This window comes from Neofelis nebulosa, chromosome 1 (genome assembly GCF_028018385.1).
Source record: "Neofelis nebulosa isolate mNeoNeb1 chromosome 1, mNeoNeb1.pri, whole genome shotgun sequence".
NCBI lineage: Eukaryota > Metazoa > Chordata > Mammalia > Carnivora > Felidae > Neofelis > Neofelis nebulosa.
The window spans coordinates 148,963,361-148,991,175 of NC_080782.1; the positions used below are offsets into that span (position 1 = coordinate 148,963,361).

Consider the following 27,815-nt stretch of genomic DNA (forward strand, 5'->3'; position numbering starts at 1 on the left):
ACAAAGAGGGAGAAAATATTTGCATAAGGCATATTCCAAAGAAGACTAGTATCTAGCATACATAAAGAACTCTTATTTCCTAAGAGTGAAAGCAAAAAATCCAGTTAAAAAATGGGGAATAAGCATGAACTGACATATCATTGAAGAGGATATACACATGGCAAATCAGCACGTGAAAAGATGTCCAATATCATTAGCTGGTTGGGACTGCAAGTTGAAACCACTACTATTTTTTCTGAGCCATCACTACTTTGTGATGATGTACAGAAGAAACCTATGGGTAGAGACCAGACCCATCATGCTAAGTCTACTCAAGTCACACTATCATGGTCTGGGACAACTGATGCCACTCACTAATGGACTATCAGAAGCACTAAAACATAAATAGGGACAGCACAAAATGCTGGCAAGGATGCAGAGAAAGGGATTCACTCATACATTGCTGGTGGGAATATAAAATGATACAGCCACCTGGAGAAGAGTTGGGGAGTTTTTCTTTTTTTTAAAGAACGATACACTTAGATGTTGCATTCCTAGGTATTTATCCCCCAAGAAGACTTGTGTCTACATAAAAGCCTGTAACTGAATGTTTATAGCTACATGTTTTATTCATAATGGCCCTAAACTGGAAGCAACTGGATGTCCTTCAATGTGCAGATGGTTGAACTTTGGTACATCCATGCAGTGGAGCACTGCTCAGCAATAAAAAGGAACAAACTATTGATACATGCAAAAATCTCAATGAATCTTGAGATTATGGCTAGTGAAAAAAGCCAATCCTCAAAAGGTTACATGTGTATGATTCCATATATATAATATTCCTGAAATAACAAACATAGAAGTGGAGATGCCAGGAGTTAAGGAAGCAGCGTGTGTGAGAGGCTCACGTGTGTGGCCATAAAAGGGCAACATGAAGCATCCTAATGAAGATCCCGTATCCTGTCTGTGACAAGGTCAACATCCCAGTTAGGATATTGTACTTTGGTTTTCTGAGATAGTACCATTGGGGAAACCTTGATAAAGGGTGGGAGGGATCTCTCTGGGACCTCTCTCTATTACCTGCCACAACTGCAACTACAATGATCTCAAAGCTTCCCTTAAAAAAATGGAACACAAGAAATGCGGGGAAATAAATTTCATGTACACAGTGGTTATGCCATGTGTGTGTTTCTGATATCCTCAAACTGTCTCCTGAAGTAAGAAACATCAGCCTCCATCATAATGGGAGGAGCTTGAGGCTCAGAAACAAACCAAAGTTCTGTGGTCACATGGCTAGGAAATGAAGGCAGAATCGAGCAGTTCTGAGAATCCCAGGTGTCCCTCATGGAAAAGGAGACTCCATGCTGGAAACATGATGGAAAAGAACTTGGAGGGGATCACTGGGATGTCAAGCTCCGTTCCTGCCCCTTGGCTTCTATAATTCCAGGTCCCATCCAAGCCCCAAGCACAAGGCAGAAAGGGACAAGGTACACAGTCATGCATTTATTTTGACATTTTATTTTCATTACATTGGTCTGGGAAAGGAAGGAGTCATGAATGTATAGTGTTGTACTATTCCATTGTCTTTCAAAGTAAAATTGGAATCTAGTTTCTAACTGTCTTTAATTTGGGGCTCCTCTGACGCTGATTCAGATCCAGTCACTGCTGCCATGCGTGCTGGGAGAAAGGCAGGGAGAAAGGCAGGACATAGGCATGGACTTGACTGTAAAGGTTCATGTTCCAGGGCTCCCATGTGGGTACCTGAGGATCCTCCCACAAGACACATGTATGAGGGGCACAGCACCCCTAATAGGGATCAGGGATGGCAAAGGCATTAGGCTGGTACTCAGGGGCTGAAGGTCAGCTACATCTGCACAGTCAGAACCAGAAAGAGAGAAAGACTCATGGAAAAGTAGAGGACATCACCCACCCTCTCCCTGAATCTTTGCTTATGACCTGGCCACACCTGGGAGCCATGTCCACTCTGAACAAGTCCAGGAGAAAAGTCCCTTAGCCCACTGCTTTAGGCATATTATTGAGGAACAAATAGGAGAGAGAAGCAGGTGGACATTCAGAACATCAAGTCTTTTGTCCTGTGTGCAGAGGGAACCTGTGGGCAGGGGCCGGTCCCATCATTCTGTCCTCCTCAGGACAGTGTGACAGCTGAGCCAGCTGATGCCATTAACTAAGGGACCTTGAAGATGCATATAGAAGAGACAAACCTGAGAAGACAGTGTTCTCCCTTCTGTGTCCCACAGTACTGTGAAGGGCAGGACAAAGATTGCCTCTGTGGACTCTGGTTGGTCTCACAAATAATCCAGTCTAAACCCTGCATATGTAGGAACATCTGCAGACCTTGTCACCAGCTCTTATCTGTGCATCCATGCTAGGGACATTAGGCTGTCACTTTTGATGCATTGTGATTCTTCATCAACTTTTCTTCACTTTTAAGAGACTCCCATTCTTGTAAGAAACTCTGAATCTCATAGTCAACTCTAAGGCCTGGAAAGGAGAGAGGAATGTGGATGTGCTTTGGCACAACTTGCATGCACACTGGAAGGTTTCTCAGAGACTTTCCCTCTACAGTGACAGGCCCATTCAGCTATGGGGGATATAAAACCTTAACTGAGAAGCTCAGGGATTTAGCATCAACCTGTATGCTAATGCCCACACCATGCACTCGAGACAGCCCAGGAAGCTTCTGAGAGTCCGGATGCTGTTCCATTTCCATAAATTATATTTCAGAGAATATTGGCAGGGCTTTGATGGTTCACTTACTGTCTGGGAGGGCTCTGCTCGGGGGGAGGGGCTCACATCCCATCCCTAGTGGGGCCACTCACTGCCTGTGGGGAGGGGCGGGTGGTCCCAGGACACCAAGATGCCCTGTCATCCTTGGAGCTGCCTCCATCTGGTGTCTGGGGTGAGTACATCAGGCTCAGGAAGATAAAGGAGGTGGCATAGAAAGTTTTCTCTAAACATACATAGGAGTGAGAACATTGTACCTGAGGGATTTCCCACTCTCTGAGTTTTCCCTTCCTTTACTTCCCAAGACAGAGGATCAGAAGGATCTGTAGACAGAGGATCTGTGCTATCAGCACAGAGTCCGATGCAGGTCTTGAACTCACAAACCATGAGATCTTGACCTGAGCTGAAGTCAGATGCTTAGCTGACTGAACCACCCAGGTGCCCCACTTCCCAGGATTTTCTAGTAATGTCAGTCTGAAGTCACTTTCTAATTAAAAATAAAATAAAAGATGAATATTTATATGGGAGATCATTACTTATATGTGATCAATTCAATAATTAGCTGATTACAAAATTAAAAATGAAAATCATTCTCAACTCCTAAGAACTGATCTAGAAAAAATATATTCTACAATAAAGAAGAATATCAGTTGCTAACTATTAACCAAGAAATTATTTCAAAATAGAGCAAAGGGGCACCTGGGTGGCTCAGTCAGCTAAACGTCTGACTTTAGCTCAGGTCATGATCTCGTGGTTTGTGAGTTCAAGCCCCATGTAGGGCTCTCTGCTGTCAGTGCAGAGCTCATATTGGATCCTCCCTCCTCTCTCTCTCTGCCCTTCCCTTGCATTAAAAAAAAAAAAAAGAGTGATCCTTTTTGTCACCCTTGCATTGAACAAGTAAAAAGCCAGAGGGAGTCCTGAGCTGACAGTTTTTACACAATGGACAACACAAGCATAGGACAGTGGTCTGAAAGCAGAAAACAAGTTCTGTAACAGCCCAGCTCAGAACCTGCAGAGTTTCCAGACCTCAGAGCAAGGAGAGGGAATCCCAACAGAATCTGGGTATCCTAAGTTGAGAACTTGGCATGAAGATTGCTGGAAATCACAGTGGCAAGTACAGGACAAGGAAGCTGCATAGGGAGAGGAAGAGACAGACAGACACACACACACACACACACACACACACACACACACACACACAGACACACATAGAGAAAGGAAAGAGAGGGAGAAAGAGGGCATGAGCTCTGGAGATCTCTAGGGAAGCCCCCCATCCAAGAACAGATGAGCCCATGAGTGGAAGGGAAATGCCTGGGCTCGGTAAGGACCATGAAAGGGAGCAGGCTGGAAAATCCCTGGGGTTGCTCAGGGCTTGGGAAAATCTGTGCCCCCAGCAGCCAGAGTGGAAAGACCCCTTAACCCAAGGGGATTCAAACAGAGTGCTCAGAAGGGTATTGCCTCAGCTGTGGGGCCAAATTATCCACAGACTGAAGCCTGTCCTGGTCCCAACAAAGATTTCAGAACAATCCTTAAAAGGATCACACCATTTTGCAGTACTTTCACTGCATCCCAGAACAAAGCCCAACATTAGTTAAAGAAACACAGAATATCCAGCACCCCAAAATGCACAGTGCGAGGCATCTCCTACCTAGAATTACCGGCCACGCAACAGAACAGAAATACAAATCACCACGAGCAGAGCATCCATCAGTAGACTCAGAAATGATACAGATGGTTGCATTAGTAGAGAAAGAATATATATGAAACAGGCATGAGAACGGAGAATGTGTCAAGCGCAGAGAGGAAGCAGGAGCATTAGGAGATAATAGGAAGGTATGGAAGTTCTAAATGGAATTCTAGAGATGAAACACCAAAGCAGATACATGATCCCTTTAAAAACAGGAATTTGAGAGAGAGACCATCAAGCAGGGAACACCAAGCACAGAACAACTGTTAAGGTCATGGACTCAGAAGCTGCAGTGCTGGGTTCTCACTCCCAGCTCAGACATCACAACTGTGGGTCGCTGCTCAAGGTGGTTACAGTGCCATGCCTCAGTGTCCTTCTTTGTCGAATGGAGACAGCAGTAGCACCTTCCTTCCATCTGCTTCGCAATGAGGATTAAATGAACTAATATTTGTAAAGAGGGGGGATAAGTGTGCAGGACAGGCAATTTAATGCTTGTGACAGAAAATGAGGTCAAACAATCCAGCTCTCCTCCCAGAAACACACAGGACCCAGGTCCCTTCCCAGCTTACCTCCAGTTTTGTTCCTGAGTTCTTCCATTTGTTTTGCTGCAGCCACAGGGCCTCATCCTGGGCAGGCCGACAACCAGCCCTTACTCTTATTCCCTGCTTGAATCAGGAGAGCAGGAAGCCTCCTAATATAGAAATGGACTTGCTTCTGGCGCAGTCTGAACCCATGGAGGTCCCACCACTCCTAAAGGTCCTGGATGTGATCGAGTCAGATCCAGCCAACACACTCTTTTCAGGCTGACTGAAGATAAGCTAATTTAGTACTTGTATTACATCTGCAAAAACTCCTAATTGGATCACCTAGACTGGAGTTTGATTGAATAACTGGGACCAGGTTAGAGATCAAGGGGGTGGTGATTCCAAGGATCTCTGGGCCCCACGTCCCCAAATGCAAAATGAGAGGCTGTGACATTCCTACAGATGAGCCACCCTCCCCTCCATGAGTTTGCATAGGAGTCAGGGAAGTCCTTTGGATTTGGCACAAGGACTCTGTGTGACGTTGGAGGGTTGGGGGAGAACGGATTATTGAGACGGTATGGGATCTGCTTTGCAGGAGTTAGGTTGAAAGAAGAGTTTCTGGATGCGAGGAGAGAGGGAGTCAGAGCTTTCCTCTTCTAGGAGAATGAACTTGAGATTTGAACATGACACAGGAGGGGAGAGGTGAGGGGAGCTTGCAGATGGACATGTGATGGTGGAGAGAACACAAGATGATCCATACCATGGGAAGGGGAGCCTGGGTGGCTCAGTCAGTTAAGCGTCTGACTCTTGATTTCAGCTCAGCTCATGATCTCACGGTCGTGAGATTGAAACACCTGTTAGGCTCTACACTGACAGTATAGAGCCTGCTTGGGATTCTCTCTCTCTCTCTCTCTCTCTCTCTCTCTCTGTCTCTCTGCCCGTCCCCTCAAAATAAATAAATAAACTTAAAAAAAATCACATTCCTGGGGTGCCTGGCTGGCTCAGTCAGCAAAGCATGTGACTCTAGATCTTGGGGTTCTGAGATCGAGCCCCACATTGGGTGTAGAGAGTACATAAAAATAAATAGATAAAACGGGGTGCCTGGGTGGCTCAGTTGGTTAAGCGTCCGACTTCAGCTCAGGTCACGATCTCACGGTCCGTGAGTTCGAGCCCCGCGTCGGGCTCCGGGCTGATGGCTCAGAGCCTGGAGCCTGCTTCCAATTCTGTGTCTCCCTCTCTCTCTGCCCCTCCTCCGTTCATGCTCTGTCTCTCTCTGTCTCAAAAATAAATAAACGTTAAAAAAAAAACTTAAAATAAAAAATAAATAGATAAAACTTAAAAAAAAAACCATTTTCTTCATTTCCACAGATTTCAGACCTCCATTTCCAGATGCCATATGCCCAGGGAATCCCCTAATGGGACACTGCTTCCCACTCCAGGCCTGTCCTATACACTCCACCCTGATTGCCTAAGGGACCACGTTAGACAAAAACCTGACCATGTCACCCTACCCCCCGCCCCCCCCCCCCCCCCCCCCGCCGAGGCTAATAAAAACCAGGTTTCCCTCTCCAGGTCAGTGCCCTTGTTATACAGCAGGCAAATAAATACAAGCTTCAGGACACCTTTCACCTCCGTGCCCAGTGGGGCTCCACGCAGGGCACCCACACCCAGCATCACCCTCAACGTAACCCCTGTTCAGGGCCTCTCCCTTTGTGTAAATGGTGGCTGCTTCCAGGCTGTTTCCAAAGCAGAAATGCAGAAACAGTTCCTAGATTGTTTTTATCACCATAACGACAGCTCTTCTGAAGCAAAAATTATTGATGTCCTATCTTCTAAATATACATATGTGCCATTAACTGTCTTGTTTTTTCCCATATAGGAATTAAAATAGTCCAGGCACTAAGGGGATTTCCATGGACAACAGACTGAAGGGGGATCCAGCTTATATTTCCCTCAGTGTGCTCTGTGGGTGTTCTGTGGCTTTTCAGGAAATGCTTCACTCCGTGTCCACTTGACAGCTTCAGGTCAGGCTGAATTTCCTCCTGATATCTTGGTTGCAGCTACACATCTCTCAATCCCTGAATTTTTTTGAGCACAATTTTGCTGTGAGGCCTTTGTTCCTCCTGGGTGGGGTGCTCATGGCCCATCGCCCACCAGTGCCATTCATCCAGCTGGTCCTTCCTGTCACCAGATTCATCACCTGATGCCTCCTCACACGTAAGTACTGGTATTCTGTCTTCCACCTCCCTCAACGCCTGGGACAGTTCAACTTAACTTCCTGGCTAGCTCTAGCTCTGCCCCTGGTCTATAAACTCAGCAAAATCATCCATCCTGGCTGTAAGGGAATTCAGCTTTCAAAAAGCTTCCCAGGCCTGACTCAACCATGGAATCAGCTGGAAGGCATTTGAAAGGTCAGTCCCTGTGGTTAGAGCTTAATCATCCTGGGCTGGGTCCGGGCGCGGAGAGCTGTCTGGGAGATTGTCTTGGCGCCACCTGGGCTGAGATCTGCTGCCCCCCCCAGAGGAACATGGTGCACTCAGCCATGAGCTGCACCTGAGAGCAGGGCGTCTGTGGTCCTTCCCACCTCCTGGTGTACCAGCGAGGGAGAGACTCTAGTAAGGTCTCAGGTGGTTCGCATGCACAAGGGGGCGGAGTAGCTCCTCTTAAAAAGGGTTGGATGGGCGGGTGTTTTGCTTTTCGTCTGAAGAGGGGGTGGGTGGTTCTCCGAAGCTCTCTGGGGCTGAAGACTCAGGCCTGATCTAAGGGATTTTTCTGAAGTTTCAGACTTTCAGGAGGGGTTTCTAGCTTTCCAAAGAAATGATTTCACACAACTTTAGGGCTGCTTTTCTTTCCAAGGATAAAGAAGCACAGGTGTTGAATCTTAAATCTCTTCAGCCTTAGGGAAAATCTAACTTAAGGAAAATTGTTTCACCCTTTCATTACAAAATGTTGAGTTATGAAAGTCTTTGGATGAATTTCTTGAAACAGGAAGGGAAACAGGGAAAATACTGGGAGGAAAAGTAGTTGAGGTTAACAAGAGGGTAAGGTAGTCTTGAGTGCTGGCGTGTAGGGAAAGGCTTTCACCAAGAAGGATGGAGAGCAGGGGTGATGGCGTGAGGCAGTGGTGGCTTCTGCTGTACCAGGGAAGTGATTACCAAGCATCTTAACTTCAAAGATAAAATGGGGTCTCATCAGGCCTCTGAGTGACAGGGAAAGCTGAAGAAAAATTCCCAGACAGGAAACTAAAGGGAGGTTCAGTATCCTGCTACTAAGGGAGGCCAAGCAAATAAGAAAATGTTGGAGAGAACTTATGGTAATTCTTACTGGAACGGCATCTAGAAAAGGTGAAGCAGGTGAGGGAGAAGCTGGAGGAGGAGATGAAGGTTGTGGAGAAAATACAGTGGTTCCCACTGCTCAGGGAAATCCAGCCTTCTCAAGCCGAAGACCATCAGTGGGATTGGAGATAAGAGGGGATTTCAACAGGGGCCTCTCCATAAGCAGGCGGCAAAGCTTCCCACCCTGGCCCATAACTTTTCTCCTTAAAGGTCAACAGGAATCTCGTAAAAGGAAGTGCATCTCATTACGATCTAGAACTGCTTTTTTCTATCTTTAAGGGAAGGAGGGGGACTTGTAAGCTGATAGTCAACAATTAAAATATTTTTTCATCAATACCAACATGAAATCCAGTTTAGGAAAACAAGGTCACAGACAAAACTTGAGAGTTCTAGGGAATCTGGAAGGAATAGAGAGGGACTCAGGTAAAAGTGATTGGGGTTTCAACAGATAAGTAGTGATAGCCATGTGCTTGGGTGGAAACAGTTGTCAACAAGGGGTTGGAGAGCAAGGGGGGGGGAAGAGGAAAACAAGGGTTTGTATGGGATCCACTGGATGTCTGCCGAGTTCTGGGCTGGAATGAGAAGGGCTGCATCTGAAGCTAACGGGGTCAAGGAAGGGCATTGGTAACAATTACTGATGACATCAAGGTTTTAAGAAACACAAGTCAAGAGCAGAGAGAAGGGAGGTGTGCAGAGAATTTGACTCTTACCCAAACCATAAGCAGAGCAGTAGATGGAAGGGGGAGGGGGGAAGAAGGGGAGAGTGGAGGGCTAAGGGGGTCATTGACAGGGTGGAGGAGACCTAGAGGCCCTCGGGCAGGAACTGGCCTCCACCCACAGTGAGCACTAGGTACCGAGCACTAGGTACCAAGCCCTGGTTTTCCACAGAAGTACAGAGCCCCAGCATTCCCACTGGCTCTGTGATTTTTTGGGTGCATCCTGAATTATCTGGGGATCCTGGTGTACTCCATGGGGAGGGGAGGGGAGGGGAGGGGCGGGGGTTTAAGTCTTCCCTGTGATTGAGGCAGGCTCATGCAGCGTTCAGCCCTTGATTCACTGACGGACTGGGATATTGATAACACCTGCCAAATCTCTTTGCACCCTAGCATCTGCTCAGATAACTGGGAGAAGGTGTGCCTGGCCTCAATTAGGGCAGTGATTCTAAAGGATTCTGGGCCTTAGACCCTCAGCTGCAGACTAAGTTGTCTTCACAAATGCACACACCTGACTTCAGAATAGTTTTTTTCTCTTAACCTCCCTGCGAGCTCCAGTCAAAAAGGACCAAGCCCCAGACTCCATAAAACTATGGAATTACCTGGGTTCCTTTCACTCTTGAATTAAAATAATTCTGGTGTGAAGGGTCTTTGCCATGGACCACAGCAATAGCATCCTCAGTGGCAACCCTTCTCCCCTGGTGTTCGATGTTCAGATGAAACCTCCTTACAGGGGTTAACTGGATAGAGGAGATAGCTCCAGGGTGGGGAGGGGCTTGGTGGTGCTACAGTCCCTGGCAAGTGTCTGTGCCCACACGGGTCTGTGACTGATATGGTGGGTTGTCCACATCCATGGGTCCTAGCTGTATTCCTCTGCCTGGGATTTCAGAGAACAAATAATGGTTCTGAACCAAACTTGCCTCCAGCTGCAAACATTCTAGTCCACCCAGGGGTGAGATCATGGGGCTTGATAGCTGACCCATGGGCTGACCAAGTTCTCACAAAGCTTGTGTTCTCCATGGGAAAGCAATATTATGCCAAGCCCTGCTGTACTAATTAACATGGCCTTAGTAGTAGTAGTTCTTAGTAGGAAAGTGAAAGATAAGATGGTATGTAAGTGATCGGAATTATACAAGAGAAAGATGGAAAAGTTTTGGATTTACAGAGGAAAAGGAATAGTTTCATAAAGTTGGCCCAGGAAATGTGGATAAACAGCTTTGAGACCTAAGATAGTTTACATTGTAAGCCATTTGGTCCTATTCACAAAGAAGCTCTGAAATATGAGGCATCAGCTATAGCCTCCCAAGGGGTAAATGAGGCCCAAGAACACTAAAGGGATTCTGTTCAAGCATCCAGAAATATGGAGGGCAAGATACTCTCCTATTGCCTCCTCCGTCTGTGAGCTTTCCTTGAGGGCAAATCATCCTCCAGCAAGGATGTTTGGAGAGGAGAGTGAGGGGGGGTTACTGATCCCAAATCACTAAAAAGCTGAGCTCCCTCTCTGCTCCTTGGCTTTCTCCACTTTTTTTTGGTGTCATTTAAGCCCTAGCCATATGGCCAAGCTAGATGGTCCTCTAGTTAATTCCACATCTGTTTTTTTTTTTTTCCATTCCATTGGGTTTTGGCAAAAGGAGTCATAACATTCCCTGTCTCTGAAGTGGGAGTAGAACCCAGTTGAAGTTCTGGATGTGGATCCAAGTCAGAGGTGTTCTAGGTTGCTAGGTGCAGGGTCTGCTGGGAGAAAGGCAGGAGTCAAGCATGGAAATGCTATGGAAGGCTCAGGGCTCCCATCTATGTCTCCAGGATGCTCCATGTAGATCACAGGTGGGGAGGCCCATGGTAGCACCTCATGGGGAGCAATTTCCCCCATAGTGTCAGCAGCCACTTTATAGTAGAACATTTTGATATCCTAATAGCTAAATGCCCTATAGAGAATTTTCTTCACACTGATTCTCAAATGGCCCAGGCATTCAGGGTCACTCCCATGGACAGCAGCTGTAGCACCTTAATGGGGTCCCTGCTCTCAATGTCCTATGTATGTAGGCCAAATGTTTTCCTAGGACCGTTCGGGGCAGACACTGTGCCAGGTTGAGCCAGAATGAAGCTTCAGATCAGTAGGACAGGCACACCTACCTTCTCTCATCTCTGGACCACAGTGGGGTACAACTTTCTCTTGGGGACTTAGCTTTTCTGTGTGAAGTACTCCCTTCCCATTATCTCCCCCACCCCACCCCCCAGTGCTATTTATCAAGCTGGTTCCTGCTCCTCCCTCAGATTTTCAGTCCTCTGTGCACAAACACCTTCTCAGGTGCTGTCTGTTACTCAGTCCTGAAAACGGACTCATGTTGTACACGTGATGTAACTCCTTGGTCAAGTCTAGACCTTCCAGTGGTCTTTAAGCTCCGTGAAATCATGGATCATGTCTGTAAGCAAATTAGAATAGCTTCCCAACATTGATGCTTCAAAACTTAATAGGACCTGGAATGTTAAGTGGAATCACTTGGGGCGTTTGTCAAAGACCAATGCCAGTGATTTGGACTGAATTACTTTGGGCTGAGGCCCACCACTTCGTATTTGTAAAAAGTTCTTTAGTTTATTCCAACGAGCAGCCTGGTAGAGTTCTATTCCCATAGAGGAATAGCGTGCATTTTGCCATGAGCTGCAGCTGAGAGCGGGGGGGGGGGGGGGGGGGGCCTCCTTAGTCTTCTCCCCATCCCCCACCCCTCCTCACTGTGCTCCAGGGAGGTGGGGATTTTGTAATGGACTCATTCCTGGGCTGTAAATTAGAACTCGCTGACCTTTCATGGTGCTGAGGGGGCTCCCTTCAGGGATTCTCCAGTGAGGATCCAGGTGGGGTCCAAAGTGTCAGCAGTTCCGAAGGTCCCAGGTGGTTCTAATGCACCATCAGGATGGGTAAATTTGCTCCAATAGGGTCCAAATGGTCAGGCTCTTCTGATTTTGCTCCCCCTCACCCCTTGAGAAATGAAAACATTTTATGAGAACCCAGCAGCTTGAGGCAGAGGACTGGAGCCTGACCTAGAAACTCTTCCAGAGATTTCCTCCGGAGGGTTTGCAGATCAGATAATGGGTTTGTCAAATATTCTTAGGGCTATTTGTCCTGCAGAGGTGACATGAAGAAATGCTGTTTCACCTTGAAAGCTTATGGAAACCCAACGCTGTAAGAAATTGTTTCTATTAAAAATGCTTCCTGTGTAGATAGGTTGAAACTCTTGGCTGAATGCTTGAATACAAGGAGCGTTGTGTTAGTATCGTGCAGGCAAAAGTACTTGAAGTGAATGAACATACTTGGTTTTCCTAGAGGAAGGTCCGTAAATGGCAAATTCTGGGTGAGCCAAGGGCAGATAGTTTCAGATGTGCAATGGAAGGGACTTGGAACTATTTATAGAGATAGTCACAGGTTCCTGAATGACAAAAGAGAAATAAAATTTTTGGATTGTCAGGGGGAAAAGAGTGGACCAGAGGGGGGAAAAAACAGGGGGAGGTTTGAGACCATTTAAGCCCAAGTGTGTGAGGAGTCTGACTGAAACTGGGGACAGGGGGCTCAAACACACAGGGATGATTTCTGTGCTGAGGAGGAGTCCCACACTGACCTTCCTACTATAGACCCTCCATCCCTGTGGTGTCCAGAGTGCCCCCAGGTGGCAGCTGTCACCTCCCACAGGTCTCAGGGGAAAGGGTGGGGACCAGGAGTTTGACTTTTGGGTCATCCAGTTCCTACCTTGGTCAGGACCTGGTGAATAACTCCTGACTCCTTGGATGCAACCAGGAATCTGAAGGCAGCAAGTTGTTTGTGGAGGCCTCTGGGTGAATGGGTAGGTAGGAGATAGGGTATCTAGCCTGCAATCTGTGCAAGTCCTCGCACACCCCTACTGCCCCATCCTGTGATCCAAGAAAAGGAAATTGAGCCCTGGTGTACCTGGGACTGCTTTTGTTTCCCCTACTGTGCCCTGAAGGAGGCTCTTGGAAAGGCCTCCCAGGGTGAGCACATAGAGTCCAGTCTAACCAGTGTCTACCTCCACAGAGATGCCCTAGGGGTGGGGCCCCCAGACAGGGTGGCTGAACATAAGACCGAGAAGATGTACCTGCAGCCACCCCTGTCTCTGACTAATCTATGGGTGTATTGCCCACCCCCTGGTTCTAGCAGAGTCCCTCTGCCTGGGGTTTGACACCCAGAGGGTCTGAGTTCCTGGAATGCTCACTTTTGGGTCTATGGTTGCTCACAAGCGCCCTCTAGTGACCATGCGGTTAGCTAAGTTCTCACAAAGTTCATGTTAGCAGGAAGACAGTTACTTGTCCAAGGACTGAATCCTAATTGTTTGGGTTAAACTTATTAGTAATAGGAAAGTGTACCGTTGGGTGTAATGATAGTTTTGAAGAGAGAGACTAGAGTAAGCTGGGATCTATAACGGGATGAAAGTTCATTTACACTTCTTGTGAGGCATGTGGAGAAATGTAAAGACCATGTGATCTCGACATATGTGCATGGGTGTACACATGACATGGAAATATTCTAAGACTATTACAGCACCTTCAGCTCAGTATTGTAGATGGATGATGCCAAGAACTTCCAAATGAAAGGACAAGGCTGTCCTCCTAGAAGACGCTGAAGGCAGGATATAAAGTGTGCTCTCTGATGTAAAAGTGCCCCTTGAAGGTCAATGAGCCTGTGAACACTAACAATGAGAATGCAGGAGAAGGGTGGCCAAACTCAAGGCCCTGGGAAGCTGAGACCACTCCCAGTTCTTTAGCTTCCTTGTCTCTCTTCTCCAATCCTGGCTACAGGGAGAAAGATCAAAGTTGTCCATTCCAAAGTTTATTCATGACCTCAACCTAGGGGAAGGAAGAGTTCATGCATACAGGGGACTGTGTTAATATCTTGTCTCCCCACTGGAGTTAGGATCAATGTTGTAGAGGGTCTTGAAGTTTCCAGATCTGGTTCAGAGTTTGTAAAGGATCTATCTAGATCCTGTGGAGAGATGGGACCTTCTCTTGAGTAAGTTGAGGAGATGGGCTTGAAGGTGACAGGGGAAGGCTCAGGCCCTGCGTGCCTGGCCGGGTTCTGGAGGTCCTCATCACATATCACTTTCCTGGGCTGCCTGAGCCTCTTGGGCATCCTGGCCATGTTTAAAGTTCATATTCCAGAGCATATAGCAGTCAAGGTCAAACTTCCCTCAGCTAAAGCAGCCCCTGTAACCCCAGGGCCTATAGTCCAGGAATGTGACCCATTCTACTGGCTTTGGGAACTTGACAAAGGTTGCAAATTGGAATCCTCAGCTGGAATAGGTGACAGGTGGCAAACTTGCATGACCTTGTTTTCTTTCAACCTTGCAGTGAAGTGTTGATCTACAAAGCCTTCTGTCAGTAGTTCATCATTTGTCTACTGATGACCTTCTGGGTGTGACAGAGCTCTGGGATGCAGTGGGACTTCTGATGGCCAAATGGGAAGGATGGACCAGAGAGATTCCACCTGCCTCCAGGGTTCTTGAGGTTCTGGATCCACTTGCCCAAGTCTCCCAGTGTCCTCTCCTCAACCGCCAGTCATGGTCACACCATGGATGGAGTCAGGGCCAACCAGGCCACTGTCCCAGTTGGTTCATCCAGGTTTGGGAGCCTTTGTTCTCTTATGCCATCATCCCACACCTGCACCTGAGCTAGGCTGTGTGTGGAATCCTGGGAGAAGATGTGCTGTGGTCTAGAGAGATTTCCAGGGTCACATGGTAAACCATCTTTCAGTGAAACAATTCCCAAATCAGGCTGAAATTCCAGATCTGTAGATTTGACTAAAGCAGATATTTTGAAGGCGTTGTCAAAGTTTGTGTATATCTGTTGGCTCTGGCCAGCATTTTATCTAATAGGTATGGAAAGCTCACCCTTGACTGGTCAAGTATGGATGGGCCAACTGAGATCTCTGGTGGTTTTAAAAACCATAAAGGAGACCTTCTGTCTCACCCGCCTGGTTGAGTCATTCCTATCCACAAAGCTGTGGTTAATTCAAGGACTTAAGCTTGGAGTGCCTGTCTTAAATCCCAGGTGCCCCTAAACTAGCTTGATTTGAGGGCCTTGGAGGTGTGCCTGATGACAATGTGGCCAGAGGTTGCAGAGCATCATTGAGCCCCATGCCTCTACCAAGAGATTGAAAGATTGGGGTATTTTCCAAATGCATACCCCTGATTTCAGAATTTTTTCCTAGCTGAGCATTTCCATGCAAGTGGGAAGTGCAGAAACACCAGCCTATGTAGAGCTCCTAACTTAGCCGATGGTTCTTCAGTCAGGAATTGAGATAGTTCTGGCATTAAAGGCTCTCCACATGGGTGTCAGTAGTACCATCCTCACTAGCAACCCTGCATGTCTTGTCCTTAGTGTTAGACCAGTCCTCCTTATACGAGTAACTGGACAGAGGGTCTTGTCTCTGTGGGGAAAGTCTCTGATCAGGGTGGTCGAGCACCAGTTCCCAAGGCTGTCATTGAGTGATCTGTGGTGTACTTCCCAGGGCGGCAGATCCTAGTGTGACCCTTAGCCTGGAATTTAACACCCAGATCAGAAGTTGTTAACCAACCCCAGATCTGGGTGCAAATGTTCTTTTCTGCCCCAGATTGAGAGGATGAGGTCATAGAGGGCACCCCATCAGGAAAACTGAGTTCTCACCAAGCTTCTATTCTCCGTGGTAAAGAAATTTTTGCACACAGTCTCCTCTGGATTGTTTGGTCTTATTTCAGGTATTGTTAGGAAAAAGAAATAAGGTGCGTGTGTACATAGATGTAGATGTTTGAAACTGAGCAATTGTTGAAGACCAAACTTGAGTCTACTCAAGGGGATGTGTTCATTTGAAGTTGTCCCAGAAAGTGTGGAGAAACAGGTCTAAAAAATACAGTACAAACACATATTAATATGAATATCTAGAAAACCATGCTAGGTACTTGTAATGCAAGAAGTGAGAAGTAGCAGCTGTACATTAAATGGAAGGAATGAGGCCCAGGAACCTGAAAGAACAGCCATCTAATCCCTCAGGCAGGAAGGGCTAAAGGCAGGATTCTAACTCTCTCCTCTATGATCTGAAAGTCCCTATGATGCGGAAGGAGTCTCCATGCAGGAAGAGCAATGGAGGAGAGGGAGAAGAATGATGGGTCCCAATGCCCAGGAAGCCGAGTTTTCTTCCTGCCCTTGGTCTCTGTCTGTGTTCTACCTGAGCCCCAGGGACAAGACAGAACTAGAGGTCTTCTCATTCCATTACACAGCAGCAGGCATGGCATCCCTTGTGTCAGCTGCAGTAGGCTTCAGTGTTCAAATTGTCTTAAACCTCAGTCATAAAAAGTGGCTCACTGCTTCTGGGGTGGGGTCCACTGGGGTGGAGACAGGAAATGGGTGTGGAGATCCCATGGACAGCTGAGAGGGCAAGGATCCCATCCAGGGACCTTAGGACATTCATGTAGATCACATGTTGGGGGGGGCATAGCATCTACTCATAGGGAACAATTCCTGAACTCCCTTCATCCCTCACTCACAGCTTCAACTTAAGCAGAAATCTGATATCCACCATCACATATAGGGGGCATAAACTAGATCTGTTACCACACTAGAAATAAAAAATCCAGGAAGGTCTGTCTCAAGGTTAGCATCCATAGCATTCTGATGGGAATCTTTCTCTCACATTCCTGGTGTGCAGACCAAGCCTCTTGGTTATTCAGGACCGCCATTTGTCTTCCATGTTTGTCCACTCGATAGATCTGGCTGAATGAATTTCCTCAATTACCCATGCTCCAGCCACACTGATCTGCACCATCCTGAGTACATTGAACATCTTTTGTCTTGGGAGCTGTGCTCCTTCTGTTAGCTGCACATCACCCTCCATGGCTATTCACAAGCTGGCTCCTACCTCTGACTGAGGTGTCCGTTGTCTTGCACATAAATTTCTTCCAGCAGGTGACCCCTCTGTAGTCTGTTCTTGATCTCACCAAACACTTAGTAAATTCTACATAAGTCCTGGTCAGTGAGATGGTAGATCGTGTGTGCAACTGAATTCAGCTGCAGACTCCTTCCCAGTCCTGAAGGGACAGTGGATTCCTCTTTTCAAAAGTCAGTCCCTTTGGGGACTTCAGTACATTGAGGGTGAGGTCCAATAACTGACATTTTTGAAGCAGCTGGGTGATTTCAACATGCAGCCTGGGTGGAGATTTCCTCCCATAGAGGAATGGTATGTACCCTGTTATGAGCTGCACCTGAAAGCAGGGGCCTCCTTGGCTTCCCCACCTCACTGTGCTCTGGGGCACTAGGATTTTAGTGAGTCACACTGAGGCTGTCAATTAGAACTGCCTGGAGGGGGTCTCCCAGTGCTGATGAGGTCCCTTCTTCAGGGAGTCTGATGTGACGATGCAGGTGGGGCCCAAGTAGCAGCAGTTCTGAAGGTCCCGGCTGGTTCTAATGAGCCCTCTGGGTGCCGTAGCTCAGTGTCAAAAAGGTCAGACTGTCTGGTTTTGCTTTACTTTCCTTGTTTTTTCTCTCTGAGAGACTGAATAGAACTTCATAAAGATCAGAGCAGCTCAGGGCAGAGGATGAGGGCCAGACCTGGAATTCTTCCTGAGACTGACTCTCTCAATTGGCATTACATTTGACGAAGTGACTTTTCAAATGTTTGTAGGGCTGTATGTCCTCAAGATGACATGTGAGCAAATGCTCCGATTCATCCTCAAAATTTATGGTAAGTCCTCACTGTAAGCTAAACACTTTCACCTAGTGTAAAACATTTCCAGCAAAAATATAGGAATTTCAGTTAAACGTATTTACACAGAACGTATTTAAGTTCGTGGCTGAATACTTGAACACGACAGGGCACTGTGTTAGTATCTTACAGGCAAGGTACTAGACATGAATGAATCTACTAGGTTTTCTTCATGGGTCAGAACTGTGGGTGCCTGGGTGAGCCCAGGACAGTGGCTGATGTGTGATAGAAGTGACTTGGAGGCATTTGGAGAGGAGTCACTGTATATTCCTGGATGACACAAGGAACACTATATTAAGACTGTTGAGAAAAGAAACTGGAGCAAAGGGAGAAACTGAGGGATTTGCTGGTCCCTAAAACCCAAATGTGTGAGTAGAGGCTGAATGTAGGTGAGGTGGGCCTGTCAACAGGTGGCTCAGACACGGGGACACTCAGGGCAAGTTCTAGCCTGACCCTCTTCTAGAGGATCCCTGGTCCTCCCCTCTAGACCCTCGAGCCCTCTGCTGTCCCTGTGCCCCCTGGTGGTGGCTGGCATCTCCCTAAGGTCTCAGGAAAGGGTGGGGACAGGTGCCTCTTAGTGCTGGGTTATCTTGGTCCTACCTTGTTCAGAGCAGCATCATGTTCACTCCTGACTCCTTGATACCTCATGAAATCTGAGGGTAGGAAGATGTCTCTTGAGGCATCTGGGTGGATGGGTAGGTGGGTGGGGGTATCCACCTGGCAGCCTTTTTACAGTCATCACCAGTACCAGGAGAAGGGACCCCAGGTCCTGGTGTACCTGCAGCAGCTGCCTTCTGTGCCCTGAAGAAGGGTCTTTGAAATGCCTCCTGGGGTGAGCACGTAGAGTCTTGTCTAACCAGGTTCAGGCACCTTGTCTACCTCCACAAAGATGTCCCCAAGGGAGGGGCTCCCAGCCAAGGTGACTGCACTTAAACCCAGCTGATGTGCCTGCAGCCACCCCTGTCTGACTGATCTATGGGTGCATTGCCCACCCCCCTGGTCCTAGCAGAGTCCCTGCCTGGGTTTTGACACCTAAGATGGAGGGTTTGGGTTCCCTGGAATGTTCATTTTTTCGATCCATGGCCACTCATATGCTCCCTCTAGTGACCATGACGTCCTCTCAGTTCTCACCAAGTTTGTTTCTGAGCAGGAAGATCCTATTAGTCCAAGGACTGAATCCTAATGTTTTGGCTAAACTCATTAGTAATAGGAAAGTGAATTGTTGTGTGTAAAGATAGTTTTGAAGAGAAAGACTAGAGTTAACTGGGATCTAGGATAGGAGAATTCACTTACACCTTTTGTGAGGCATGTGGAGAAATGGATGTAAGACCATATGATCTCAGTGTGTACACGGATGTATACGTGACACAAATATTCTAAGGATGACTCTTGTAGCAACTGCAGCACAATGTTTTAGGAGGATGAGGCCCAGAACTTCTAAATGAAAGGTCAAGGTTGCCCTACTAGAAAACTCTGAAATCAGGATTGAAAAGCTATTCTCTATGTACAAGTTGTTTCTTGAAGATCAATGGGCCTGTGAGTACTAAGAATAAATGGTCACAATTCTCCCTCTGCTATCTCAACCTCAAGGCCCCTGGAAGCTGAGCCCCTCCCAGCTCTTGGTTTCTCTGTCTCTCTGCTCCAATCCTGACTACACGGAGAAAGATCAAAGTTGTCTGTTCCCATTTCAAGGTTTATTTATGATCTTGACCTTGGGGAAGGAGTTCATTTGTATAGGGGGCTGTGCTAAATTGAGTTGGGAATCAATGTTCAGAGGATCTTAAAATCTCCAGATCTGGTTCAGAGTTTATGAAGGATCTATCTAGATCCTGTGGTGAGATGGATCTTTTTTTGGGTAAAGTTGAGATGGGCTTGAAGGTGACAGGGGAAGACTCAGGCCCTGAGTGCCTGGCCAGGTTCTGGAGGTCCTTATCACACATCACTTCCTGGGCCGCTTGAGCCTCTCAGGCATCCTGCTCACGCTTAAAGTTCATATTCTATAAGGAGTCCAGGTCAGACTGCCCTCAGCCAAAGCAACCCTTGTAACCCAGGGACTGTAGTCAATGAATGTGACCCATCCTCCTGGCTTTGGGAACTGGCAAAGGCAGCTGGTTCCATGTTGGAATCCCTAGCCTGAAAAGGTGACAGATGGCAGACTCACATGACTGTTTCCTTTCAACCTTTCAGTGAGGTGTTGAACTACCAATAATGAAGGTTTTGTAGATCATTTGTCAACTGATGGCCTTCTGGGATGTAGTGGAATTTCTGATGGCCAAATGGGAAGGATGGACCAGAGATTCCACCTGCCTCCAGGGTTCTTGAGGTTCTGGGTCCACTTGCCCAAGTCTCCCAGTGTCAGCTCCTCAACTGCCAGTCATGGTGTGTGTGTGTGTGGGGGGGGGGTGTCCATGCTGCTCCTCACTTTCCACGAGGCTGCTTGTGTGGGGTTGAGTTCAGAGGTCCTTGGAAGTAGCTGTGACTTTCAGTGTCTCTCTCTCAGCTGGGACTGTGCTGAGCTGAGGGCTGTGTCCTGGTGGATTCCAAGAGCTGCCTATGGATGGAGTCAGGGCCAACCAGGCCACTGTCCCAGTTGGTTCATCCAGGTTTGGAAGCCTTTGTTCTCCTATGCCATCATCCCACACCTGCACCTGAGCTGAGTTGTCTGTGGAATCCTGGGAGAAGTTGTGCTGTGGTCTAGAGAGAAGCTGGGGTTTCTGGAGTCACATGGTCAAAGGTTGGGGAATTTTCACAAATACACACCCATGATCTCAGAATTTTTTCCTTGCTGAGGGGTTCCGTGCAAGTGGGAAGTACAGAAACCCCAGTCTGTGTAGAACTCTTAAATTATCTGATGGTTCTTCACTCTAGAACTGAAATAGTTCTGACATGAAAGATTCTTCTCATGGGCACCAGCAGTAGCATCTTCACTGTCAACCCTGTGTGTCTTGTCCTTGGTGTTAAATTAACCCTCTTTATATGGGTAACTGTACACAGGAGCTTGTCCCTGGGTGGAGGGAGGTCTCTGATTAGGGTGGTGGTTTTTCCAATTCTGGTCAGATGTTCCTGTACCCATGGCTGTCATTAACTGATGTGTAGTAAACTGCCCAGGGCAGCAGATCCTAATGTGACCCTCAGCCTGGGATTTAACATGCAGGTCAGAAGTTGTCAACTAACCCCAGCTCTGGGCTCAAATGTTCATTTCTGCCCCAGCGATGAGATGATGGGTGCCTTCTATGACCCATAAGACAACTGAGTTCTCACCAAGCCTATATTATCCATGGGAAAGATATTTTTTTCGAATACCCCAATCTAGTGTTTGGTCTTACTTTAGGCATTGTTAGGAAGGTGAAATAAGGTGGATGTATATAGATGGATGTTTACCTGACATAATTAATACTTTGAGTCTACTCAAGAGATGGAATCATCCAGTGAACTTTTTCAAGGAAATGTGGAGAAAAAGGTCTAAAAGATAAGGTATAAATACACCTGTTATATTAAAACTTATAAACTACACTATGTAGTTCTGAAGTGAGAGATGGGAGCTGTACATTAAATGGAGGGAGTGACGCCCAGGAACCTGAAGGAATAGCCATCTGATCCCTCAGGAAAGGCTAACATCAGGATTCTTACTTCCTCCTCTGGGACTTGAAGCCACCATGATGGGGAAGGAGTCTCCATGCAGGTAGGGCAATGGAGGAGAGGGAGAAGAATGATGGGTCCCAAGGCCCAGGAAGCTGAGTTTTCTCCATGCTCTGAGGTCTGTGTTCTAATTCCCAAGCACAAGACAGAAATAGATGTCCTTTTATTCATTCACACAGCTTTTCATGCCATTGGATATGGAGACTAGAAGTGGCCATGGTATCCCTTGTGTCAGGTGCAGTAGGTTTTGATGTTCAAATTATCTTAAAGTTCAGTCCTAAGCAATGGCTCACTGTCTGGGGTGGAATCTGCTGAAGAGGAGACAGGAAATGGGTGTGGAGATACCATGGACATCTGAAGGTATAGGGATCCCATCAGGGATCTTAGGATGTTCATGTAAGTCACATGGGGGGGGGCCACACCATCTTCTCATAGGGAACAATTCCTGAATTCCCTTCATAGCTCACTCACAGCTTCAACTTAAGAGAAATCACCATCACTCATACAGGGTGTGAACTAGATCTGTTTTCACACTAGAAGAAAAAAGTCCAGGCATGGAAAGTCACTCAAGGTCAACAGCCACAGCATTCTGATAGGGATCTTTCTCTCCCTGTCCCTGGTATGCAGACCAAGCCTCTTTCTTAGGCTATTCAGGACAGGAATTTCTTTTTCATATCTGTCCACTCGATCAAGCTGAATTTCCTCAATCATCTGTTTCAGCCACACTGAGAACATCAAACATCCATACCGCACCATGCTGAGAATATCAAACATCCTTAGGTCTTGGGAGCTGTGCTCCTTCTGTGTTAGTTGCATGTCCCTCTCCAGGGCTTTTCATCAAGCTGGCCTCCTACTCCTGTCTGAGGTGTCTGTTGTCTTGTGCATAAAGACTTTCCAGAGTGCACTCATCATAAGTACTGTCCCTTAGTCTGTCCTTGACCTCAGCCAACACTTAGTCAATTTCAGTGTAAGTCCTTGGTCAAGTCCCCTTCCCCACTCGCTGTCTGAGGTCAGTCAGAGCAGGGATCATGTATGTGAGTGAATTCACCTGCAGACTCCTTCCTAGTCCTGAGGTGACAGTGGATTCCTCTTTTCAAAGGTCAGTCCCAGTGTTGGAGACTTCAGTACCTGAGGGTGAGGTCCAGGAACTGACATTTTTGAAGTGTCTGGGTGATTTCAGCATGCAGCCTGGGTGGAGATTTCCTCCTGTCAAGGAATAGCAAGTATCCTGTCATGAGCCATATGAGAGCGGGAGCCTCCTTGACTTCCCCACCTCACTGTGCTGCAGGGGCTGGGATTTTAGTGAGTCACACTGAGACTATAGATTAGAACTACCTGAAGAGGGTTTCCCAGTGCTAATGAGGTCCCTTCTTCAGGGATTCTGATGTGATGATCCAGGCAGGACCCAAGTAGTAGCAGTTCTGAAGGTCCTGGGTGGTTCTAGTATGTGCTCTGAGTGCAGCAGCTCAGCCCCAGGAGGGTCCACTAGTCTGGGTTCTTTAATTTCCTTGTTTTTTCTCCTGGGAGACTCAAGAGCTTTATAAATATCAGAGCAGCTTAGGGAAGAGGATGAGGGCCAGACCTGGAATTCTTCCTGAGACGGACTCTGCATTTGACGAAGTGACTTTTTAAAAGTTTGTAGGGCTGTCTTGATCACGTGAGGAAATGCCATTGTTCAGCCTTAAAGCTTATGGCAAATCCTCACTGTGAGAGAAATGGTTTTACTTCTTAGTGTACAATATTTTTAGCAAAAATATAAGAACTTCAGTTAAATACTTCCTGTGTAAACTTAAGTTCTTGGCTGAATACTTGAATACAAGGGTCACTGCGTCCATATCCTACAAAGTACTAGATTTGAATGAACATGGTAGGTTTTCCTAGAGGAGGGTCTTCATGGGTCAGAACTGTGGGTGCCTGGGGGAGCCAAGGACAGTGGCTGAAGTGCCATGGTCATGACTTGGAGGCATTTGGAGAGGGAGTCACTATGTATTCCTGGATGACAGGAGGAACATTATGTTGTAAGACTGTCGGGAAAAGAAATTGGAGCAGAGAGGAACTGAGGGATTTGCCGGTCACTTAAATCCAAGTGCTTGGGCAGAGGCTTGAGTGTAGGTAAGGGGTGGGGCTGTGGACAGGAGACTCAGACATCAGGACCAAGTCTGTGCTGAGGGGAGCCCCATCCTGAACCTCTGCAAGGAGTCTTCTCTCTCCCACTGTAGACCCTCGAGCCCTTTGGTGTCCCCTGTGCCCCCTGGTGATGCTGGTCTCTCCCTCAAGTCTGCAGGTAAAAGGTGAGGACCAAGTGGCCCTGACTGCTGGGTCATCCAGGTGTGAGCCTGGGTCAGACCAACATCATGTGTTCACTCCTGACCAACAGATGCTTCATGAAATCTGAGGGCAGGAAGTTGTCTCTTGAGGCCTCTGGATGGATGGGTAGGTGGGTGGGGATATCCACCTGGCAGCCTTCTTAATCACTCCCAGTACCAAGAGAAGGGCCCCCAGGTTCTAGTTCTGTAGTAGCTGCCTCCTGTGCCCTGAAGGAGGGTCTTTGAGAGGCCTCCCAGGGTGAGCACAGAGCCTGGTCTAACTATGTTCAGGCACCAGTGTCTACTTCCCCAGACCTGCCCCAGGGGGAGGGGCTCTGAGACAGGTTGACTGCACCAAAAATCCAGCCGATGTGCCTATAGCCACCCCTGTCTCTAATCTATGCGTGCATTGTCTCGCAATGGTCCTAGCGGAGTTCCTCTGCCTGGGTTTTGACACCCGAGACCAAGGATCTGGTTCCTTGAAATGTTCATTTTTGGATCCAGGGTTGCTCACAAGCATCCTTTAGTGGCCTTGAGGCCAACTTCATTCTGCAAAGTTCATCTTCTGAGCAGGAAGACAATATTTGTCTAAGGGCTGAATCCTAATTTTTTAAGACCAAACTTTCATTTGAGAGGTCCTTGAAATGTTAGTTTCCTGGATGGGGTTACAGAAGCTTCCATTCATGCCACCACAGCAAGAATCAAGAATTCTGAAAGTTGAAGCAATTTACCTTTTTGGATACATAACTTATTAAAGCATGTCAGAAAGTGCAGAAATAGAGGCATTCAACAGAGCAAAATCAAGCAATGGGCTGACTGTCCTAACAGAGTAGAGAAACTTTCTAGCTAGAGCTCAGTCCCAGGAATGAGATCTGCCTCAGCCAGAGAGAGGTCCAGACATGGGTTATGATGGATTCTTATTACAACTAGTCAAAGGCAAGCTCAAAAAAACCAAGGTTCATATTTCCCCATGAGTGCAGTTGGCTCTTGGACCAACAAAGAGAACTTTGGTGACTTCTCACATGTAGGCTGAGCAAGAACCCAGTGACAGGCCTTAGCTAGTGATTCTGACTCCAGGCTGACCTCTCTGGGCCTGTGCTCTGAGATCCTAGGCAGGATGGCCTGGAACTGCTCTTGTACCAGTATCTCCACATCTCCTTTGTGTGAATATCAGGTCTCAGCCACTGTCTAGCAAACTCCTAGAGATGTCTGAGGACCTCCCTGGGCCCAGATGTGTCCTCAGAGCAGAATTTCCTGAACTTCTGCCTGGAAGCTGCAGCGTTGGGCGGATTCCTCTGTGGAATGGTCTCAAGATCTTTGGTAGAGACTTCATCAAGACTCTGCTGGAAGGCTCTTGGGGAACCTGGACTTGGGGAGATGATATTAGCACAATTTCTAACTCTTCTGCCATCATCTCATCTCATGGTGACCTTATTTTCATTCTGGACTTCTATTTGTGTCTCTAGGTACCCTTCAGTCTTCATTCTGGGACTTTGGCAAAGGATGTCTCAGACTCCTGTGCAGGTGCCACATTGGAGGGCAGGGGACAATGGGAGTGGGGGCACCTCACAACCAGACTCGAAGCCCAAAATCAATTCTGAGATAGACACACACACACACACACACACACACACACACACACACACACACGACTCCTAATGGTTTTGACTGAAGTTAATGACAGGAAAGTGAAGTGTCTTGTGTAATGATTGTTTTGAAGAAAAAGACCAGAGTAAGCTGGGATTTCTATCAGGAGGAAATTTCATTGATGCGTCTTGAGAGGCATGTAGAGAAACGGATGTAAGACCTTGGTGACCTCGGCATACATGCATGGATGTTTACATAATACAAAAATACTTGATTGAAGCAGCTGCAGCTCAGTGTCCTAGGAGGCTGAGGCCCCAGAACTTCTAAATGAAAGGTCAAGGCTGTGCTCCTACAAAATGCTGAAGGCAGGATCGAAAGGTTGTTCTCTCTGATATACAAGTTGTTCCTTGAAGGTCAATGAGCCTGTGAGCACTTAGAATGAATGGCCACACTTCTCCCCCTGCTATCTCAATCTCAAGGCCTCAGGAAGCTGAGCCCCCTCCCTGTTCCTTAGCTTCCCTGTCTCTCGCCTCCTATCCTGGCTACAGGGGGAAAGTTCAAGGTTATTTGTTTCCATTTCAAAGCTTATTCATGACCTTGGCTTTGTTGAAAGAAGGATTCATGGGTATGGTGAACCATACTAATACCTTGTCTCCCCAGTGGAGTCTGGATCAATGTTCCAGAGAATGTCAAATCCTTCAGATCTGGTTCAGAGGGAGGGGAATTTGGGTCCTGCTCCCTAGGTGAGCTGAGACTTTCTCTTGGGTAAAGTTGAAGAGACGGGCTTGAAGGTGACAAGGGGAGACTCAGGCCCTGGGTGCCTAGCTGGGTCCTGGAGGTCCTCACCACACCTCTCTACTGGGCCACTTGAGCCTCCCAGGGGCCCTGGTCACGTTGAAAGTTTAGGGTCCTGAGCCATGTAGCAGTCAAGGTCAGACTGCCCTCAGCCAGAGCAGCCTCTGCATCTACCAGGCCTGCAGTTCATGAATGTGACCCACCCCACTGGCTTTAGGGTCTTGGCAATGGCAGCTGGTTCCAAAGTTGGAATCCCACGTGAATATATGGCAGGCAATAGACTCTCATGACCTTGTTTTCCACTTGACCCTCAGGTGTGTCCTGTCCAACCTTCTCTCAGGCAGTGTTCGTGGAATAGACTGCTGCTGGCCTTCCTGGTGTAATAGAGCTCTGGGAGGTACTGGGATTTCTGAGGTTGGACCTTGAACATGGGTGAGAGAGAGTTCACTTGCCTCTTTGCCTTCCTCAGGTTCTGGGTCCACTTGCTACATCTGCAAGCCCAAGTCACCCAGTGTCTGCTCATCAGCCCCCAGTAGCCCTGGGGGAAATTTCCAGGTTCCTCTACACTTTCCCCAGGAAGGCTGCTTGTGTGAGGCTGAGCCTGAGGTCCCAGAGTGTAGAGCCATCAGCCTCCCTTCTCCTCTGCTGAGAGCTGTCTCTGGATCTCAAGGATGTTTTCTGGTGGATTTCCAGTGCTGCCTGTAGATGGAGTCAAGCCCTACTCGGCTACTGTCCTTCTTGATTGTCTCTAGGATTGAGGCCTTTGTTCTCTGCCAGTCCTTTCACACCTGTACCTGAGCTGGTCTTTCCCAGGAAAACTGGGAGATGATGTACTGTGAACCCAAGAGAAGATGGAAGTTTCCAGTCACATGTTAAAACTTCTTTCAATGAAAGCTTTCACACTGAGGATTGAACGTTCTACATCTATAGACTGGTCTTCAGAAGGATACAGTTTGGAAGTGTCCTCAAAGCTCCTTTATAGCCACTTCTTTGGCCAAGAGGTGTCCTACTTTTCTCTGATGGATAGAAATCTCACCCAGGATTGGCCTAGCATGGGTGACCCCATTGAGATGTGTGTGGCTGTTTTGATGAAAATGTCCTGTGGGCTTCATCACCTTCTTGGGGCAGTGCCTCTTCTAGAAGATCCTGCAGTATTTCTTGTTCAGGAGGTGCCACCTGAGTGGGGAAGTAGGGTACCAGTCTGTCCATATGGTCTCAGTTGCAGATCCCATTTGGCATCTGCCTAGCCCCAGTGAGTGCTCCTTGGCCAGTTATATCATTCTGGGTTATCTTACCCACCCTCCTTTTGTTCTAGAGAAAGGTGGGATGAGCAGTGCCCCTGATCTTGGTCATCAGGGGAACACAGGACTGTGGCCAGCCTGCAGTAGGCTGCATTCTTTATGATGTCATAAGGTACAGAAGCCTGCATGCTTCATGTCATATGGTACAGAATTGTCCCTGGGGTCCTGTGGCAGATGAGGGGAAAAAGAGAGCAGCAGGTGGGTGGGTGTCTGCATCAGGAGAGCCCACTCAGAATGACCCCATGTTACATGGAGCAACCTCAGGGATGCAGTGCCTGGATCCTTAGGGGTGCCTGGGGATGCTGCCTCTGTACAACCTTTGCAGGAGAGCCCCAGAGGGCATGTCTGGGTACCAGGAGCCCAGGGGCATCTGCTCCAGCCCAGTGGGCCCAGCTTGCCTGGAGCTTGACTCATGGGCAAAGGCCACTCACAGAGCCTAGGTCTGAGCTCCCATGTTAACCCAGGTA

General features: G+C 47.6%; 1 long non-coding RNA gene across 2 annotated transcripts; it reads right to left on the reverse strand.

Annotated features, from left to right (window-relative positions):
- Positions 1-11,714: 11,714 nt before the first annotated feature.
- Positions 11,715-27,434, reverse strand: LOC131517255 (uncharacterized). 2 transcript variants are annotated; one of them, XR_009264481.1, is made up of 3 exons: positions 25,900-27,434; positions 22,408-22,565; positions 11,715-11,957 (listed from the first exon to the last, which is right to left on the reverse strand). It is a non-coding gene; the product is annotated as an uncharacterized LOC131517255 (long non-coding RNA). The 2 variants fall into 2 exon arrangements; XR_009264478.1 differs by lacking the exon at positions 11,715-11,957 and adding an exon at positions 19,464-21,667.
- Between the last annotated feature and the right edge of the window lie 381 nt (positions 27,435-27,815).